Source organism: Dendrobates tinctorius, unplaced genomic scaffold (genome assembly GCF_039654945.1).
Source record: "Dendrobates tinctorius isolate UK_male_01 unplaced genomic scaffold, ASM3965494v1 ptg000008l, whole genome shotgun sequence".
NCBI classification, from domain to species: Eukaryota; Metazoa; Chordata; class Amphibia; order Anura; family Dendrobatidae; genus Dendrobates; species Dendrobates tinctorius.
This window is the reverse complement of record NW_027361676.1, coordinates 78,571,770-78,594,718: the sequence shown is the minus strand read 5'-3', so window position 1 is coordinate 78,594,718 and position 22,949 is coordinate 78,571,770.

Sequence of the window (22,949 nt, the reverse complement as noted above, 5' to 3'; positions counted from 1 at the left end):
TCAACCATATTCTCAAGGCCCTAATGGATGCTGGTGTAGCTCACCATAAAGACACTGGAAGTGGGCTCTAGTGGGCAGCTTTCTAAGAAGAAGATGGACAAATACTCGGTGCCGCCTCATGAAATCTGCAATGATTGGGTATCTTACAACAAACTCTCTAGACAGCACCTATTCTTGAAAGGTGGAAGCTTTTGCATAAAAATCAACAGTGCTGGAACTGGCCAGGGGAACAACAGTCGTTACCATCATCTCTGCCATTTCTACTTCATCAAACCTCACCTCCACATTTACCTCTACCAACACCACAGCTGTCCCCACCTACTTAGTGTGAACAATTAAGCATCTCATCACATGGGAATGTAACTCTTGCAGATCCCTAAAGTTAGTCATACAGAATGCCATCTCTGTCAAGGAACTTACAGGCCAATGTACCTGGATGACCCTGCGGCCATCTTTCGGCCCAGAGTTAATATGTAGACAATCAGCACAAGGTGATTGCAATCATGTTGTGCCAATCATAGCAAAGAAGGAGCTTCCTCTTTAAGGCGATCGTTGTCGCTGTCACTATTGACAGTGACATCAGGAGGGTTAAACGCCTACATTTGGTGCAAGCACCAATCGAAGTTGTTTAACCCCTCTGCTGCCACTGTGGGCTTTTCTGCAGGGTGTCAACTAAAATATATAGCTGATGCCAACTGATGATCATGCCTTCTCTGCAAGTGAGCCAACCTGATCATCTTTCCTTACATGTATGGCATTTTGCAGGAAAGCACTGCCTGGTGGTGCCGTGCAAGTACGGACGATATTGTGAAGGAGTTAGAAAATGTGATGCAGATGCACTGTATCCACATACACAAGGATCAGAAATATAATTTCTAGTAAATCCAAGGTTTTGTTTCTTATAGTTACCAGCCAGTGACCAATGAAATGGGAAACTGAGTGTGGAATTGTTGGACATAAATGCCATATGATTGGAATACTAAAATTATGGGAGACAATTGTGATACAAAACTGAAACTGTGAGTGCCTGCACTCATATCTAATTGTAACTTTTTTGCAAGGAATTTTAAAAACAATCATAATTCCAAAACAGCTCTCGCATACTAAATGTGCAATAGTTCTTAAACAAAATCAATGCAGTAACAATATTTAGGAATTATAGAAAACTGTGCAATTATGAGCACTGATGATGTTTATACAGTTTTCTATCATCTCTAAATATTATTACTGCATTGATTTTGCTCAGTTATTTCCGCACAAAGGGGAAATGGAATATTTCCACTGATATAATTTGTAATGGTTTGTTGATGGATAAACACATCAATCCAATTTAAATTAAAATGTGCTTTCCTTATCCACCACCTTCAGTGTTTATGATTTATTAATACTACATAAATAAAAATATTTCCACATTTTAAAATATATCTCATATGAAAGCTGCATTTGTTTTAGCAAGAGGTAGAAGTCTTAACGTCCAGACCTCACACAGTTTAAACCTTTTGACCTGTCCTTTGCGCCAGAGATGAACAAAACTGCTGAATTTGAAATTAGGCCAGAAAATTAGATTTGCATCAAATTTAATAGATGCTAATTTGACCCCTTACTTTTATAATCATTTAGAATCATAAAATCATAGAATCTTAGAATCGTAGAGTTGGAAGGGACCTCCTGGGCCATGTGGTCCAACCCCCTGCTCAAAGCAGGATTCGCTAAATCATCCCAGTCAGATGTCTGTCCAGCCTCTGTTTGAAGACTTCCATTGAAGGAGAACTCACCACTTCTCGTGGCAGCTTGTTCCACTCATTCATCACTCTAACTGTCAAAAAGTTTTTTCTAATATCTAATCTGTGTCTCCTCCATTCAGTTTCATCCCATTGCTTCTAGTCTGTCCTTGTGCAAATGAGAATAAAGTTGATCCTTCTACAATGTGACAGCCCTTTAGATATTTGTAGACAGCTATTAAGTCTCCTCTCAGTCTTCTCTTTTGCAAACTAAACATTCCCAAATCCTGCAACCTTTCCTCATAAGACAGGGTTTGCAGACTGGTCACCATTCTGGTCGCTCTTTTCTGAACTTGCTCCAGTTTGTTGATGTCTTTTTTAAAATGTGGTGCCCAAAACTGGACACAATATTCCAGATGAGGTCTGACCAAAGAAGAGTAGAGGGAAATAATGACTTCACGTGATCTAGACTGTATGCTTCTGTTAATACATCCTAGAATTGCATTTGCCTTTTTTGCTGCTGCATCACACTGTTGACTCATATTCAGCCTGTGATCTATTAGTATACCCAAGTCTTTTTCATATGTGCTGTTGCTTAGCCCTATTCCTCCCATTCTGTATATGCTTTTTTCATTTTTATTGCCCAGATGTAGCACTTTGAATTTTTCCCTGTTAAAAACCATTCTGTTAGTTGCTGCCCACTTCTCCAGTTTATTTATATCTTTTTGAATCCTCTCTCTCTCTTCTCTAGTATTAGCTATCCCTCCTAGCTTTGTGTCATCAGCAAATTTAATCAGTTTACCCTCAATCCCTTCATCTAAATCGTTGGTAAAGATGTTGAACAATACAGGGCCCAGGACAGAGCCCTGTGGTACCCCACTTGAGACATTCTTCCAACTGGATGTGCAGCCATTTATGACCACTCTTTGGGTCCGATCACTAAGCCAGTTATGAATCCACCTAACAGTTGCCTTGTCCATTCCATACTTAGTCATTTTTTCAATAAGAATTGTATGAGATACTTTGTCAAATGCTTTGCTGAAGTCAAGATATACTATATCTACAGCTTTTCCTTGATCCACCCAATCAGTGATTCCATCATAGAAGGAAATTAAGTTAGTCTGACATGACTTATTAGTTACAAACCCATGCTGACTCTGTTTAATCACTTCATTCTTATCCAGGTACTAACATACATGTTGTTTAATAATTTGTTCAAAGATCTTTCCTGGTATAAAAGTCAGACTCACCGGCCTATAGTTGCCTGGGTCCACCTTCTTCCCCTTTTTGAAGATAGGAACAACATTTGCTCTTCTCCAGTCTTCTGGGACTTCTCCTGTTCTCCAAGAATTTTCAAAGATTATGGAGAGGGGTTCAAAAATTTCTTCTGCTATCTCCTTCAGTACTCTGGGGTGTAATTCATCTGGACCTGGAGACTTGAATTCATTTAGGTTAGCTAAGTGTTTCCTCACTATCTTTCTGTTTATAGATATCCTGGATTCTTCTATTCCCTTAATAGGACAGTGAAGAACAGTTGATGTTACATTTCCTTTCTGAGAGAAAACAGATGCAAAATAGGAATTTAAAAGTTCGGCCTTCTCAACATCCTGTCTTACCATTTCATCATTTTCATCCTGTAAAAATCCTATAGCATCTTTGACTTTTCTTTTACTTTTGACATATCCCCAAAATCCTTTATTATTGCTTTTGACATCTCTTGCAAGCGTCAATTCATTGTCAGCTTTAGATAATCTGATTTGTGCCCTGCAGGTTCTGCAGACAGCATTATATTCTTCTTTAGATATGCCTCCCTCTTTCCATTTTATAAACATTTTTTTCTTCCTTTTTAGCATGTGCTTAAGTTCTGTGTTCATCCAGCCTGGTTTCCTTAAATGCTTCCTATTCTTCCCTCTTTTCGGAATTGTTAACAATTGTGCTTTGAGAATTTCATTTTTCAAGATTTCCCATCCTTCCTGGACATTTTTGTCTTTAAGGATATACAGCCATTGGATCCCTCCAATTCTCTTTCTGAATCCCTTAAAATCTGCCTTTCTGAAATCTTATTTGTTTGTTACATTTCCAGTACTGTCATTGTTTTCTGAGTTTTGCTTTTACTGTACAGTGGGGGAAATAATTATTTGATCCCTTGCTGATTTTGTAAGTTTGCCCACTGACAAAGACATCAACAGTCTAGTTTAATTTTAACATTGAAATATAGAATATCAAAAATAAAATCCAGAAAATCACATTGTAAAAATTATATAAATTGATTTGCATTTTACAGTGAGAAATAAGTATTTGATCCCTCTGGCAAACAAGACTTAATACTTGGTGGCAAAACCCTTGTTGGCAAGCACAGCAGTCAGATATTTTTTGTAGTTGATGTGGTTTGCACACATGTCAGGAGGAATTTTGGTCCACTACTCTTTGCAGATCATCTCTATATCATTAAGATTTTGAGGCTGTTGCTTGGCAACTCGGAGCTTCAACTCTCTACGTAAGTTTTCTATGGGATTAAGGTCTGGTGACTGGCTAGGCCACTCCATGACCTTAATGTGCTTCTTTTTGAGCCACTCCTTTGTTGCCTTGGCTGTATGTTTTGGGTCTTGCATTAAGACTATAGGTCTGGTCACCTGTTCTTATGAATCACTCCCCTGACACCTGTGCCACTACATGTAACCATGTTTTCTACTTAATGGAATAAGCCACAAGTTAATACAGGATTGGGTGAGTGCTGTATTTCTTTCTATTTCTTCAGATCAGCTATTTAAACCCAGACCATATGACTCCTCACCCGGGTGACTGATCACCAGAGTGTGCCATCCCACAGGTCCTGTCAGCACATGGTGGTGCCAGCTCTGCAGGTGGAGATAAGGTGGACAACCTCCCACCTGCTCTATGGTTGTCCACATAAAAACCAGCCCACTATGCAACTTGTCTTAAGCCTCACAACACTTAATGTGCTAGGGGGGGGAACTGGATATTATATCATTGACACCATTAGGCGTAGTGAAACATGCCTCTCCTCCAGCATTTTACCAGTGACTCATCACAGGTTTAATATCAAATATTGGAGAAACTGTGGAGTTAAAATACTTCCCTCCAAATTTTGTCTGTGCTAGATCTCTACGAATTCTAACTGTAAAATTTTGAAAAAAAAAATCTATTTACTAAAATATTACTACAAATGCTTTTTTGAAAGAGACAATATTAATATGGCCTTTGCAACAATATTCTGATTTTCTTTATTGCTATCAACTTTTACAATTTATTAATGGTTAGGTTTTCCTTTTATCAACTGTAAGAGAGCTTAAATATAATTTGAAAGTTAAAATCAAAGGAAAAATCTATAATGTGCCTTAGGTAATTAGCCGGCAGAATGTCTCCCGAGACCCATTAGAAGTGATTTGAGGTATATGCATTGTAGGATCATATCTACAGCAATATTACATACAGAATGGTGCAATGTCATAATGAGTTATACTTAAAAAGGGAAGTGAAAAAATGATCAAAAAGACTGAAATATTGCCCTGTTAAATATATAACAAAAATAAGACAATCATTAACTTAAAAAGAATGAAATAATAAAATATGAAAAATAATAAATAATATTTATGGATTACACATATTTTAGAACGAAGCTGTTGTATGACAACAGCAAACTGAAATATCAGTAGAATTTTTATTTTGTGCCTCAAACACTCATATATGGAACTGTAGCAGTAATATATCCCGTAGAACAATTATTTGGAACATCATGCCATGATTTATATAATGAAATTGTAATAGATCTTGATATTTCTGTAACCCCTTTCCGACATGCTCCATATACACTCACTGGCCACTTTATTAGGTACACCATGCTAGTAAGGGGTTGGACCCCCTTTTGCCTTCAGAACTGCCTCAATTCTTCGTGGCAGAGATTCAACAAGGTGCTGGAAGCATTCCTCAGAGATTTTGGACCATATTGACATGATGGCATCACACAGTTGGTGCAGATTTGTCGGCTGCACATCCCTGATGCGAATCTCCCGTTCCACCACATCCCAAAGATGCTCTATTGGATTGAGATCTGGTGACTGAGGAGGCCATTTGAGTACAGTAAACTCATTGTCATGTTCAAGAAACCAATCTGAGATGATTCGAGCTTTATGACATGGCGCATTATCCTGCTGAAAGTAGCCATCAGATGTTGGGTACATTGTGGTCATAAAGGGATGGACATGGTCAGCAACAATACTCAGGTAGGCTGTGGCGTTGCAACGATGCTCAATTGGTACCAAGGGGCCCAAAGAGTGCCCAGAAAAAATTCCCCACACCATGACACCACCACCACCAGCCTGAACCGTTGATACAAGGCAGGATGGATCCATGCTTTCATGTTGTTTACGCCAAATTCTGACCCTACCATCCGAATGTCGCAGCAGAAATCGAGACTCATCAGACCAGGCAACGTTTTTCCAATCTTCTACTGTCCAATTTCGATGAGCTTGTGCAAATTTTAGCCTCAGTTTCCTGTTCTTAGCTGAGAGGAGTGGTACCCAGTGTGGTCTTCTGCTGCTGTAGCCCATCTGCCTCAAAGTTCGACGCACTGTGCGTTCAGAGATGCTCTTCTGCCTACCTTGGTTGTAACGGGTGGCAATTTGAGTCACTGTTGCCTTTCTATCAGCTCGAACCAGTCTGCCCATTCTCCTCTGACCTCTGGCATCAACATGGCATTTCCGGCCACAGAACTGCCGCTCACTGGATTTTTTTTCTTTTTCGGACCATTCTCTGTAAACCCTAGAGATGGTTGTGCGTGAAAATCCCAGTAGATCAGCAGTTTCTGAAATTCTCAGACCAGCCCTTCTGGCACCAACAATCATGCCACGTTCAAAGGCACTCAAATCACCTTTCTTCCCCATACTGATGCTCGGTTTGAACTGCAGGAGATTGTCTTGACCATGTCTACATGCCTAAATGCACTGAGTTGCCGCCATGTGATTGGCTGATTAGAAATTAAGTCTTAACACACAGTTGGACAGGTGTACCTAATAAAGTGGCCAGTGAGTGTATATATTGAGCTGCAGAAGCAGCGGTCCCGCAAAGTCAATGATAAATACAGTGCCTTGCGAAAGTATTCAGCCCCCTGGAACTTTTCAACCTTTTCCCACATATCATGCTTCAAACATAAAGATCCCAAATGTAAATTTTTGGTGAAGAATCAACAACAAGTGGAACACAATTGTGAAGTTGAGCAAAATTTATTGGTTATTTTAAATTTTTGTGGAAATTCAAAAACTGAAAAGTGGGGCGTGCAATATTATTCGGCCCCTTTACTTTCAGTGCAGCAAACTCACTCCAGAAGATCATTGTGGATCTCTGAATGATCAAATGATTTCCAAAACATTAAACAGGAGGCCGAATACTTTCGCAAGACACTGTAAATACACTGTGCCGCTATTTTCAGTCATTGCATTACGCAGTGATCAAGTTAAGATGGCTGCCTCAGGCAGTATGCCATCCCTGCATGTCACCTTGGGGGATCTGCCACCCCCCTGCATCAGTGATCGCTGTGATCGGCTGATCTGTTCTGACCAGCCAATCACAGTTATGTCACAACAAAGTTTCCCTCCCAAACATTGCATATGACATTGCATGGGGTGGTTGCGATATCACCTGACCTGATTAACCCCTTTGGCGCTGATTGGCTGAGCAACAGTTACTGAACAATTAGCACCAAAGGGGTTCATCTAAAATATATAGAGGGTATATCACCACTCTGCTTGCCATCTTTACCTTAGAGTTGGCAAGTATACAGCCACCGCTACCTGAGAGAAAGAAAAAAATGATTGGTGGCCAGTTCGATCCTCCTGTCATTTATCTCCTGCCTACTGCAATGTGTTGTGCCTCCTGTGATCTGTGATGTGTGCAAGCTGCTGTGTGACTGATCTGTCATCACAGCAGCAGCAGTTCTCTAATCCTGGTTACAGTTCACGCTCCATCTCCACACTGCCAATCTCCCCCACTCCCAGTTATACTTTGGCACCTTATTTTTGCCTATGCCTTTTTGCACGATGACCTGAGCGGAGCATTTTTGCTCTTCCTGTAGCTGCAGTGCTCTGACAAGTATCACTGCTGATCAGAGACTGTGCCAAGTCCTTTTTCTTTTTAACCTAGTAAGAGTAGTGGACATTGCAGTGTAAGTGAAGGCCCATTTTTTTTTAGAAAAAAAATAATAGTTGGAACAGTGTAGCTTTATATATAGGGAGGTAGCACATTTTGGTAGCAGAAGTCACAGCATTATGCTTTGTTCACAAGCTGCATTTTTGATACGTTTTGATGCTCCCTTTAAAGTCAGAAACTTTCCTCAAAAAAGCTGATTTTGCTTAGTTTTTGCTGCATTTTTTTCTCCATTTTTATTGTGTTTTTGGTGCATTTTTGCAGCATTTTTGTAAAAGTGCCTTTGTCTCTTGTGCATGCTGATAAAGTTTAGTGCAAAAAAAAAATCTGATTCTACTTTATCAGGTATTGGCACAAAAAACACAGAAACACAGCAAAAGCTGATACCTGTGTTTTTTCAGCATTTTTTTAACAAATGCTGGAAAAACATTCAAAGTAGTGACATGCTGCATTCTGCAAAAAATACTGAGGACAAAAAAACAAGCTGTGCACATGAGATTTCTCAAATCTCATACTCTTTCCCATTACTGTAATACCCAGCTTAAAATTTTGCATAAAGAGGCTGAAAAACATAATGTATGAACAGATCCTAAGTTATGTCCGATTTTGTTTCTTTCTTGAAATAATAGTAGGGAGATAGCGTACTAGAGTAGAGGACGTCACAGTGTTAGTGACGTCAGATGTTCTTTTAGAAAAAAAGATCGTACAAAATAGATTTATTGGTAGGAAGGTCATGCATAAGAGTAGCGGATGTCTGTGAAAGTGATGTCTGATTTTCTTTTAGAAAAAATACTAGATACTTCAGAGTATCTTACTGGTAGGGAGGCAGTGAGTTCGGGAAGTGGACTTCACAGGGTTTGTGACTAGGGATGAACGATTGTGCTCAGTCATACTCGGGTATCACTCAAGTATCTGGGAGTTTGGATGTTCTCTTTACTCAGTGAGCATTGGGTGGTGCTCAATTTAAAACTCGAAACCCTGCCCTGCAAGTTTGGTGCCTACTAAACAGTCAGTAAGCCTGCATGTCACTGTAATGTAATATAGTGTCACTGTAATGCCATAACCATTTTGATAGTGGCATTACTGTGATTGACTGGCTGTGTGACATCATCAGGGGTTATAAAAGAACAGATGCCACCTGGCTTGGCACACTGATGTCACTGCAAAGCTCTTTGACACTTTGCAATGAAGGGAAAGCGTGCTTATTCACATTTGTGTGTGCACAGTATAGCAAATCAGAGTCCTGTAATGTTGATACTGGTGCTTAAGCTAAACCATCACACTAATAGCTCTTATAAGGAATAATTGTTTGCTTTGCTGTTTTTAACACAGACATTTTGCAACTAGTCTAGTCAGGAAGAGAAAGTTGAGGAGCAGGGACAGTGGCAAAATACAGTCGGTAGACAGGGCAGTACAGTCCTTTGCAAAAAACATCTGCTGCTTGTTTTTTTGTGAAAACATTTAATAAATTGCATGATTTATCAAGTATTATGTGCTTTGTGGTACATTTTAATGTCATATAACTAGTGTTGAGCGATACCATCCGATATTCAGAAATATCGGATCGGATTGGATCAGCCAGATACACAAAAAGTATCGGGTATTGCCGATTCCGATACCGGAAGTCCCATTCACGTCAATGGGACAGAAATATCGGAATTAAAAAAAACCCTTTCTTGTCTTGTACATCCTGTTTGGGAGGGGGGAAGAGTGTGGGCGGTGCGTGGGCGGACACTGTGCATGTCTGTGTGTGCGGGAGGGGTCTGTGTGGGCCTCTCGGGGGTTTGTGCTGACTATCGAGGGCCTGTGCCGGCTGCCGGTGGTCTGTGCGGGCCTCTCGGGGGTCTGTGCCAACTGCCGGGGGCCTGTGCCGGCTGCCGGTGGTCTGTACGGGCCTCTCGGGGGCCTGTGCCGACTGTCAGTGGTCTGTATGGGCCTCTCGGGGGCCTGTGCCAGCTGCCGGTGGTCTGTGCCGGCTGCCGGTGGTCTGTGCGGGCCTGCCGGGGGTCTTGTGTGTGTGCAGGCATCGTCCAATGGGACTACAAGTCCAATTGGGCGATGCCTCCTACAATGACAGCGATTGACACATTAGCCAATGATGGGACAGTAGTAGTCCCATCATCCAGCTAATGTGTTGAATGTAAAAAAAAAAAACATACTACATACTTACTACATATATACTACATTCATACAACATACATACTACATACATGCTACATATATACTACATCCATACAACATACATACTACATACATACTACATATATACTACATTCATACAGCATACATACATACTACATACATGCTACATATATACTACATTCATACAACATACATACATACTACATACATGCTACATATATACTACATTCATACAGCATACATACATACTACATACATGCTATATATATACTACATTCATACAACATACATACATACTACATACATGCTACATACATACTACATTCATACAACATACATACATACTACATACTACATACATGCTACATATATACTACATTCGTAGAACATACATGCTACATACATACATACAACATGCTACAGACATACAACATACATACAGTGGGGGAAAAAAGTATTTAGTCAGTCAGCAATAGTGCAAGTTCCACCACTTAAAAAGATGAGAGGCGTCTGTAATTTACATCATAGGTAGACCTCAACTATGGGAGACAAACTGAGAAAAAAAAATCCAGAAAATCACTGTCTGTTTTTTTTTCATTTTATTTGCATATTATGGTGGAAAATAAGTATTTGGTCAGAAACAAGCCATCAAGATTTCTGGCTCTCACAGACCTGTAACTTCTTCTTTAAGAGTCTCCTCTTTCCTCCACTCATTACCTGTAGTAATGGCACCTGTTTAAACTTGTTATCAGTATAAAAAGACACCTGTGCACACCCTCAAACAGTCTGACTCCAAACTCCACTATGGTGAAGACCAAAGAGCTGTCAAAGGACACCAGAAACAAAATTGTAGCCCTGCACCAGGCTGGGAAGACTGAATCTGCAATAGCCAACCAGCTTGGAGTGAAGAAATCAACTGTGGGAGCAATAATTAGAAAATGGAAGACATACAAGACCACTGATAATCTCCCTCGATCTGGTGCTCCACGCAAAATCCCACCCCGTGGGGTCAGAATGATCACAAGAACGGTGAGCAAAAATCCCAGAACCACGCGGGGGGACCTAGTGAATGAACTGCAGAGAGCTGGGACCAATGTAACAAGGCTTACCATAAGTAACACACTACGCCACCATGGACTCAGATCCTGCAGTGCCAGACGTGTCCCACTGCTTAAGCCTGTACATGTCCGGGCCCGTCTGAAGTTTGCTAGAGAGCATTTGGATGATCCAGAGGAGTTTTGGGAGAATGTCCTATGGTCTGATGAAACCAAACTGGAACTGTTTGGTAGAAACACAACTTGTCGTGTTTGGAGGAAAAAGAATACTGAGTTGCATCCATCAAACACCATACCTACTGTAAAGCATGGTGGTGGAAACATCATGCTTTGGGGCTGTTTCTCTGCAAAGGGGCCAGGACGACTGATCCGGGTACATGAAAGAATGAATGGGGCCATGTATCGTGAGATTTTGAGTGCAAACCTCCTTCCATCAGCAAGGGCATTGAAGATGAAACGTGGCTGGGTCTTTCAACATGACAATGATCCAAAGCACACCGCCAGGGCAATGAAGGAGTGGCTTCGTAAGAAGCATTTCAAGGTCCTGGAGTGGCCTAGCCAGTCTCCAGATCTCAACCCTATAGAAAACCTTTGGAGGGAGTTGAAAGTCCGTGTTGCCAAGCGAAAAACCAAAAATATCACTGCTCTAGAGGAGATCTGCATGGAGGAATGGGCCAACATATCAACAACAGTGTGTGGCAACCTTGTGAAGACTTACAGAAAACGTTTGACCTCTGTCATTGCCAACAAAGGATATATCACAAAGCATTGAGATGAAATTTTGTTTCTGACCAAATACTTATTTTCCACCATAATATGCAAATAAAATGAAAAAAAAACAGACAATGTGATTTTCTGGATTTTTTTTTCTCAGTTTGTCTCCCATAGTTGAGGTCTACCTATGATGTAAATTACAGACGCCTCTCATCTTTTTAAGTGGTGGAACTTGCACTATTGCTGACTGACTAAATACTTTTTTTTCCCCACTGTACATACTACATACATACTGCATGCAATACATTCATACAATACATACATATAGACATACAGTACATATAACATAGAGTACATACTCACCATCACTTGTCACTTTGATCCCCGAAGCCAGTGTCATCTATGAAAAATATGAAAATAACAAACAAACAATATACTCCCTGATCTGCAGAAATCCACACGTGTCCCACGCCGATCTCCCGTGGAGAACAGCAGCATCAGCTGATGCGACCGCTCTCTACGGGGCTCCAGGAATCCAGTGACGGGAGGTAAGTATCCTTCCGCACTGTATTCCTCGGCCATTGTAAAAAAATAGTCCCTGCTCTCACTTTATGGCAAAAGCTGCGTGGGAACTTTCTCACACAGCAATGACAAAAGTGAGACTAGGGACTATTTTTTTACAGTGGCGGAGGAATACAGTGTGGAAGGATACCTACCTCCCATCATTGGATTCCTGGAGCCCCGTAGAGAGCGGTCTAATCAGCTAATGCTGCTGTTCTCCACGGGAAATCGGCGTGGGACCCTCGTGGATTTCTGCGGATCAGGGAGTATATGGCTTGTTTGTTATTTTCATATTTTTTCATAGATGACACTGGCTTCGGGGATCAAAGTGACAAGTGATGGTGAGTATGTTCTCTATGTTATATGTACTGTATGTCTATGTATGTATTGTATGAATGTATTGTATGCAGTATGTATGTAGTATCTATGCAGTATGTATGTATGTCTGTAGCATGTTGTATATATGTACTATGTATGAAGTATGTACTAAGTATGTGTGTTGTATGAATGTAGTATACATGAAGCATGTATGAGTATGTAGTATGTATGTTGTATGAATGCCGTATATATGTAGCATGTATGTAGTATGTTGTATGAATGTAGTATACATGTAGTATGTATGTATGTTGTATGAATGTAGTATATATGTAGCAAAAGTATTGACACCCCTGTAATTCTGTCAGATAATACTCAGTTTCTTCCTGAAAATGATTGCAAACACAAATTCTTTGGTATTATTATATTCATTTAATTTGTCTTAAATGAAAAAACACAAAAGAGAATGAAGCAAAAAGCAAAACATTGATCATTTCCCACAAAGCTCCAAAAATGGGCCAGACAAAAGTATTGACACCCTCAGCCTAATACTTGGTTGCACAACCTTTAGCCAAAATAACTGCGACCAACCACTTCCGGTAACCATCAATGAGTTTCTTACAATGCTCTGCTGGAATTTTAGACCATTCTTCTTTGGCAAACTGCGCCAGGTCCCTGATATTAGAAGGGTGCCTTCTCCAAACTGCCATTTTTAGATCTCTCCACAGGTGTTCTATGGGATTCAGGTCTGGACTCATTGCTGACCACCTTAGAAGTCTCCAGTGCTTTCTCTCAAACCATTTTATAGTGCTTATGGAAGTGTGTTTTGAGTCATTGTCCTGCTGGAAGACCAATGACCTCTGAGGGAGACCCATCTTTCTCAAACTGGGCCCTACATTATGCTGCAAAATTTGTTGGTAGTCTTCAGACTTCATAATGCCATGCACACGGTCAAGCATTCCAGTGCCAGAGGCAGCAAAGCAACCCCAAAACATCAGGGAACCTCTGCCATGTTTGACTGTAGGGACCGTGTTTTTTTCTTTGAATGCCTCTTTTTTTCTCCTGTAAACTCTATGTTGATGCCTTTGCCCAAAAAGCTCTACTTTTGTCTCATCTGACCAGAGAACATTCTTCCAAAACGTTTTAGGCTTTTTCAGGTAAGTTTTGGTAAACTCCAGCCTGGCTTTTTTTATGTCTCGGGGTAAGAAGTCGGGTCTTCCTGGGTCTTCTACCATACAGTCCCTTTTCAATCAGACGCCGACGGATAGTACGAGTTGACACTGTTGTACCCTCGGACTGTAGGGCAGCTTGAACTTGTTTGGATGTTAGTCGAGGTTCTTTGTCCAACATCCGCACAATCTTGCGTTGAAATCTCTTGTCAATTTTTCTTTTCCGTCCACATCTAGGGAGGTTAGCCATAGTGCCATGGGCTTTAAACTTCTTGATGACACTGCGCACGATAGACACAGGAACATTTAGGTCTTTGGAGATGGATTTGTAGCCTTGAGATTGCTCATGCTTCCTCACAATTTGGTTTCTCACATCCTCAGACAGTTCTTTGGTCTTCTTTCTTTTAACCTTGCTCAATATGGTACACACAAGGACACAGGACAGAGGTTGAGTCAACTTTAATCCATGTCAACTGGCTGCAAGTGTGATTTAGTTATTGCCAACACCTGTTAAGTGCCACAGGTAAGTTACAGGTGCTGTTAATTACTCAAATTAGAGAAGCATCACATGATTTTTCGAACAGTGCCAATGCTTTTGTCCACCCTCTTTCTTATGTTTGGTGTGGAATTATATCCAATTTGACTTTAGGACAATTCTTTTTGTGTTTTTTCATTTAAGACAAATTAAATGAAGATAATAATACCAAAAAATTTGTGTTTGCAATCATTTTCAGGAAGAAACTAAGAATTATCTGACAAAATTGCAGGGGTGTCAATACTTTTGGCCACAACTGTATGTTGTTTGAATGTAGTATATATGTAGCTTGTATGTAGTATGTAGTATGTATGTATGTTATATGAATGTAGTATATATGTAGTATGTATGTATGTATGTATGTATGTTGTATGAATGTAGCATATATGTAGCATGTATGTAGTATGTAGTATGTATGTATGTTGTATGAATGTAGTATATATGTAGCATGTATGTAGTATGTATGTTGTATGAATGTAGTATATATGTAGCATGTATGTAGTATGTTTGTATGTTGTATGAATGTTGCATATATGTAGTATGCATGTATTATGTAGTATGTATGTATGTTGTATGAATGTAGTATATATGTAGCATGTATGTAGTATGTTGTATGAATGTAGTATACATGTAGTATGTATGTATTATGTAGTATGTATGCATGTTGTATGAATGTAGCATATATGTAGTATGTATGTAGTATGTAGTATGTATGTATGTATGTTGTATGAATGTAGTATATATGTAGCATGTATGTAGTATCTAGTATATATGTATGTTGTATGAATGTAGTATATATGAAGTATGTATGTAGTATGTATGTATGTTGTATGAATGTAGTATATCTGTAGTATGTATGTAGTATGTTTTTTTTTTTTTACATTCAACACATTAGCCGGATGATGGGACCACTACTGTCCCATCATTGGCTAATGTGTCAATCACTGTCATTGTAGCAGGCATCGCCCGATGGGACTTGTAGTCCCATTGGACCATGCCTGCACACACACAAGACCCCCGGCAGGCCCGCACAGACCACCGGCAGCCGGCACAGGCTTCCGGCAGCCGGCACAGGCCCCCGGCAGCTGGCACAGGCCACCGACAGCCGGCACAGGCCCCCGAGAGGCCCGTACAGACCACCAGCAGCCGGCACAGGCCCCCAAGAGGCCCATACAGACCACCGGCAGCTGGCACAGACCGCGCTTCATGATGCGAACAGACCACGCATCATGATGACATCATTTCAGCAGCCAATCACAGCCACAACAGTGGCTCATTGCATTATGGGGACTTCCGATTCCGGTATCCGATATTGAAAAAATATCTGTACTCGGTATCGGAATTCCGATACAGCGAATATCGGCCGATACCCGATATTTGCAGTAGCGGAATGCTCAATACTACATATAACACTACAAAAAAGTGATGACATTTTTTCTGGATTAAATTACTCATCCATAGTGTATTCAGTACTCTGAGGTACATTTTTGTGATATCTAACACTCCAAAAAAGTATCAAAAATTTTGCTTGTCTAAATTCTCATCCATACAGTACTCTGTGGTCTGGGGTAAATTACAGTGATATCTATCACTCCAAAAAAGCATTAAAAAAGTTTTCTGGATAAATTTCTCAGCCATACAGTATTACGTGGTCTGCGTTATATTTTTGTGATGTATAACACTCTAAAAAAAGCGTTTACATTTTTTTTTGGATTAAATTTATCAGCTATACAGTATTCCGTGGTCTGAGGTACATTTTTGTGATGTATAACACTCAAAAAAAGCATAATTTATTTTGCTGGTTTAAATTTCTCGGTCATACATTACTCCATGTTATTCAGTACACTTCGGTAATGTTTAAAACTACAAAAAAGTGTATAAAAATGTTTCTGGGTAAATTTAGTTACCCATACAGTATTCCATGGTCTGAGGTGCTTTACTGTGATATCTATCTCTCTAAAAGAGCATTCTAAAGTTAAGCTGGGTTAAATTTCTCAGCCATACAGTATTCTGTGTTCTGGGGTATATTGCTATAACATCTATCACTCTAAAAAAAAGCATTAAAAAAAAATTTAGGGTTAAATTTCTCAGTCATACATAATTACATGGTGTGGGGTACATTTATGTGATATCTAACACTATACAAAAGTGATACAAAATTTTCCTGAGGTAAATTTCTCAGCTTTACAGTTTTCTGGGGTCTGGGGTACATTACTGTGATAGCTATCACTCCAAAATAAGTGTTTTAATATGTTATTGGGTTGAATTTCTCACCCATACAGTGTTCCATGATGTGGGGTACATTTTTGTGATATTTAACACTCAAAAGAGTGTAAATAAATTTGTTGAGATAAATTTCTCACCCATTCAGTTTTCTGTGGTGTGAGGCACATTACTGTGATATCTATCACACCAAAAAAGCATTCAAAATTTAGCTTGGTTAAATTTCTCAGCCATGCAATATTCAGTGGTGTGGGGTTCATTTATGTGATATCTAACACTGTAAAATAAGAGTTTACATTTTTTTCTGGGTTCAATCACTCACCATAAATTATTCCATGGTCTGGTGTATCATTGAATAAAAGAGTTCAAAAATTTTTCTGGGTTAAGTTTCTCATCCATACACTATTTTGTGGTCTGGGGTACATTTTATGGTATATAACACTCCAAGAAAGTGTTAAATTTTTTGGCTGTATTCAATTAGTCATCCATACAGTGTAATGTGCATCGTGGTCGACAAAGTTGACAGAACCATGCGAGACTCCTGAGGGAGTGACAGAAGCAATATTGGAGCCAGAGGAAGCTGTCCCAACAAGGATCTATGAACTAGTGAGATGACTGTGGGGCCTAGGCTGGTCGGAAGAGACAAGGAAGAAATTTTTTCAGGCCCGCTAGTCGCAAGGTACTGAGAGTTGGCATCCTAGGGGATGGTTGTTACTTACGACCATAAGCAGAGAAGGAAGTCCATTGAAAAGTTTGGGACCCATCATCATATCTCATTCAACAATCGGGCAGTAGAAACAGAACACTTGCCTCGAAGACTGCAAGTGCTGATGGCTGGAACCAGAGTCACATTCCTCAAAATGGAGGGGCAACATCGCTGGTTTGAAGTTGGTGTGATCCAAGAAGCAAGGGAGCAGGATGAACCCTTCTTGAGGAATGAACGGGCCTGGGAGAGTCTCCTTGAAGCAGTTTAAGACAATGCTACTGCCACCTCCAAGAGAATGCACTGTTCTTGGGGTTCCCCACCTTCGATTCTGGAGTAGCTGATGGTGAAGGTGGCACAGGGGGCTATTGCCCAATTCTATATGTCAAGAGCTCTGGCCCAACCAGAAACCAGGTTACTTACTGTCCAGGCACCTAGGAACAGGGTTCCAAGAAGCAGGTGGAGGCTGTCCCCCAGCTTCTCAAGAAAGGAGAAGAATAAGAGGACACCTGAAGAGGATTATTGTACTACCCTCCCTAGTTTAAGAGTACATCAGTTACACTTTAAAAATATTTGAATGAGGCCCACCAGTTGTTGCCTTTTGAGGGTCTATAGATGACCCTCCTTATAATTTTTTCCTTGCTTTGCACTTTCTGCAAAGCCTTTTTGAGTGTAGAAGTACATAAAGTACACTTTCAAAATTTTTATGTTTCAAATAAATTTCTAGATTCAATTAGTCATCTAAACAGTTTAAGATGGCTATATGGTGCTATGTAAACCTTAAAAAAGCATGAAAAAATTTTGCTTGGTTAAATATCTCACCCATACAGTAGTCTGTGGTCTGGGTTACATTGCTGTGATATCTATCACTCCAAAAACAACAAATTAAAATGTTTATCGGTTAACATTTCCCAGCCATACAATATTCTGTAGTGTGGGATACATTTATGTGATATCTAACACTTCCAAAAAGCATTTAAATATTTTTCGGGATTAAATTACTTACCCACACAGTATTCTGTGGTCTGAGGTACATTGCTATAATTAGGAAAACTAACTTCTGGCATTCTGGTGGTGCCCAAGTAGGATAACCAAATCCTTCAGCTGTGATGTAGAAACACTTGGCACTCGTATAGATGTGTTCAATAACTTATTTATTGAGTGAAGAAATTCCAGAAAAAAATGAGACGTTTCGGTCAATACCTGACCTTCATCAGTCTATATACAAAAAATGCAGAAGTCCATAAACTAAAAGACTGCAGAAAAACACCATAATTCAAATCATGTCATTAGATAAACAGAATAAAAAAAGCATAACTTCACAGAATAACATCAATAACATTAATACATCATGGTGAAGGAAAGGATGCAAACCCCAAATAAGCATAACTGTAATGCTATTTTTAGGACAAGCAAAAAAAGCAGAAAAATTTGGAAAACAAATGAAAAGTGGGAGGTAAAGGAGAGGAGGAGTGACCTGCATCATAAGCAGTCCCAGGTCCCCTATTCTCAGTCACAGTATGCTGGGAAGGTCCTGGCACTTCTCCTTCCATTTCCCTGATTCTTGTTCTGGAATCACAACTTTATCCAACTTTCCAGTCTGTGACACTCATTGAATTCATCTGGCTCACTGTCAGATATAAGAAAAGGAGCCCCCTCCACACAGAGGGAAGGTATCATAGCCACCCCTGGACCTTAACTGCGCCCCCTGAATCTCACTGCTGGGTTTCTATTGGTCCATGATCACCATACTTCTCCTTGTCACACAGCTTTGAAGCCAATCCAGGACATGCCCCTTAATCCGGATTAGCTGCTTGACTTCACACCTCTAAGAATTCCAGGGACTTTTAAATTTCCCTGCCATGGATTTTCATCAGCGCTTCCTATCTCAGAAGTGGACACTGCAGACTCTCACACAGAGTGCTTCCACGCAGATCTCCTTTATCCAGATGGTGTGTGTTCTGATCCATAGTTATGCATGCCTGTATTTGGCTCTTCAATTGCTTTGCTGTTATCTTTCTTTCTGCTTGTTTTACTTTTTTCGGGCCTGCTGTGTAGCTGTCATCCACTGCTCCTATTGCTTCTAACAATACCACTATGAGAAGACTCTCTCTACCTTTTCTCAATGTGGATTGGGGACTGCTTATGTTACATGGTACTGCTCCTCTCCTTTGCCTCCCACTTTTCATTTGTTTTCCACATTTTTCTCCTTCCTAGCATTATAGTTATGCTAATTTGGGGTTTGCATCCTTTACTTCACCATGATATAATGATGTCATTCTGTGAAGTTAAGTTTTTTTGCTTGGTTTATCTAAGGATATGATTTGAATTAAGGGGTTTGTCTACAGTTTCTTTTTGTTTATGGCTTTCTGCATTTTTTTGTTATTAGACTGATAAGTTAATGAACTCACCTATATGAGTGCCAAGTATTTCTACATCATGGGGTACATTGCTGTGATATCTATCATTCCAAAATAGTGTTTTAAACTTTTCTTGGTTAAAATTTGTCACCCATACAGTATTCCTTGATCTGAGGTACATTACTGTAATACCTATCACTCCAAAAAGCATTTAAAATATTTATGGGTTAAATTACTCACCAATACAGTATTACGTTTTCTGGGGTATGTTACTGTGATATCTATCATTCCAAAAAAGGTTTAAAAAAAAATTAATGGATTCAATTTCTCACCCATATAGTATTTTGTGGTATGGGGTACATTACTATGATATCTATTACTCGAAAAAAGCTTTAAAAAATGTATTGATTAAATTATTCATTCATACAGTATACTGTGGTCTGGGGTCATTACTCTGATATCTATCACTCCAAAAAAGTGTTCAAATATTTTGATAGGTTTAATTTCTCATCAATAAACTATTCCATGATGTGGGCTACATTTCTGTGATATATAAAACTCCAAAAAAAGTTTAAATTTTTTTCTAGGTTAAATTTCCCAGCCATTTTCTATTCCATGGACTGGGGTAAATTTCTATGATACCTAACCCTTCCTGATTATATTACTCGTCCATGCCCTCTCACTTGCTCTGGGGTCCATTTTGATGGCATATAACACTTCAAAAAAGAGTTAAAAAGTTTATCTGGATTAAATTAGTCATCCATAGAATATAACATATTCTGTAGTACATTTCTGTGGTACATAACCTGCCAAAAAAATGTTCAAAAATATATTGGTTTTATGTTGCTCATCTATAGAGTAATACATCTTGTTGGGTAGATTTTGGTGGTACCTAACCCTCAAAAAAATCTTCATAAAATTGACAGGTATTATATTGCTCATCCATAGAGTTTTACATATTTTAGGGAGATTTCGATCGTATATAACACTCCAAAAATTGTTCACAAATAGAATAGTAATAGATTACTCATCCATAGTGTGTTACTTCTTATTGGATTAATTTCAGTGGTATCTAACCTTCCAAAAAATTGTTCAAAAATTTGTCGGTATTATATTGCTCATCCATGGAGTTTTCTTGGATAGATTTCAGTGGTATCTAAACCTCAAAAAAATTGCTCAAACTTTTTTGGTATTGTAATGCTCATCCTTAGAGTATTATTCTTTGGTAGATTTTGATGGCATACAACCCTCTGAAAAATTGTTTAAAAATGTATCGATATTATATTGCTCATCCGTAGAGTTTACATATACTCTTGCCTAGATTTCGGTGGTGTATAACTTTCCTAAAACACTGTTCAAAAACTTAGCTGTATTATTTTGCTCATCGATAGAATTTTACATGTTCTTTTGTAGATTTCAGTGGCATCCAATCCTCCAAAAACCTGTGCAATTTTTTTCTGCATTGTACAGTATTGCTCAACCATTCAATATTATGTATTCTTGGGTACATTTTGGTGGTATATACAACACTACAAAAAAGCAAAGAAAAATTTGTCTGGATTCAGTTGCTCATTGACACACTTTTACTTGCTTTCTGTTAAATTCTGGTGTTATATAAAACTCAACAAAAAATTGAATTTTTTAATTGATTCAATTACTGATCCATGCAGTATTACGTGCTTTCTGTTACATTTTGGTGTTATACAAAAATTAAAAAAACTTGAAAAAATGTTTATGGATTCAATGATTTATCCAAACACTGTAACACAATACTTGTTACATTTCCCTGGTATATTAAACTGTAATAAAAACTTCCAAAACCTTTTATGGGTTAAAGGATTCATCCATACATTGTAACATGGTTCTTGTTACATTTTGCTAGTATACTAAACTCTAAACTAAAGATTAAATGATTCATGCATAGAGTTTAATGTGCTTTGTGTAAAACTATGGTGGGCTAACATTTTTAAAAAATTATTGGCCTGGTACAGTTCACAAAATATTTTTGTTCAAAAAATTGACTTCCATGATATGTACTGTAGAACCTGCCTTGTGTGAAATTCCGTTGGTTTAAAATAAAATCCAAAATTGGCCTGCTATAGGTGTACACTTTCTTAATATTTTAATGAGGCCATCAAGTTGTTGCCTTCAAGGGTGAATAGATGGCCCTTCTTGTAATATTTGGAAGGCTTTGCACTCTTCATAACCGTTAGGAGTACCACACATATACTTTGCTCACAATATTTGAATTAAGTACTACTGTTGGTGCCTTCAAGGTTATATGGATGACCCTACTTCTACTTTTTGGCAGTCTTTGCAATGTGAAGAACTTTTATAAATGTAGAAGTACCACAACTATACTTTGCTCACAATATTTGAAAGAGGTGAAACAGTTGGTGACTTTAACCCCTTCCTGACATGAGACATACTATCCCGTCCATGGGACCTGGGCCCCTATGCCCATGGACGGGATAGTACGTCTACCGCGATCAGCGGCGCCCACGTGGTGAGCGCCGCTGATCGCGGCCGGGTGTCAGCTGATTATCACAGCTGACACCCGGCACAATGTGTCAGGGGCGGTCACGGACCGCCCCCGACACGTTAACCCCTTGCACACCGCGATCAAACACGATCGCGGTGTACCAGGAGTTAAAGGGAAGCATTGGCAGGGAGGGGGCTCCCTCCATGCTTCCCTGAGCCCCCCACGGCAGCGCAATGTGCAGCGCTGCTGCGGGGGACTCCTTTCCTCCAGGCCCCCGAATCCAAGATGGCAACGGGGGCCTTCGGGGGCCTGCAGGAAGCTGGCTTGCTCAGTGCCTGCAAAGCGCAGGCAAGAGGAAGTCTTCTTCAATGCCTGTGACAGATTGCTGATCTGTCACAGTGATCTGTGATGTGACAGATCAGCGATCTGTCACAGGACAGTGATGTCCCACCTGGGACTATGTAATAAAGTAAAAAAAATAAAAAAAAGTGTAAAAATAATTTAAAAAAAATCGCCAAATAAATTAGTAAAAAAAAATAAATATTCCCCAATAAATTCATTTTTTGAAAATAAAAAAAAACCAAAACAATAAAAGTACACATATTAGGTATCGCCGCATCCGTAACGACCCGCCCTATAAAACTGTCCCATTAGTTAACCCCTTTAGCGAACCCCTTAAAAAATAAAAATAAAAAACGAAGCAAAAAATAATGATTTATTATCATACCGCCAAACACAAAGTGTAATAACGCGCGATCAAAAAGACGCTTATAAATATCCATGGTACCGCTGAAAATGTCATCTTGT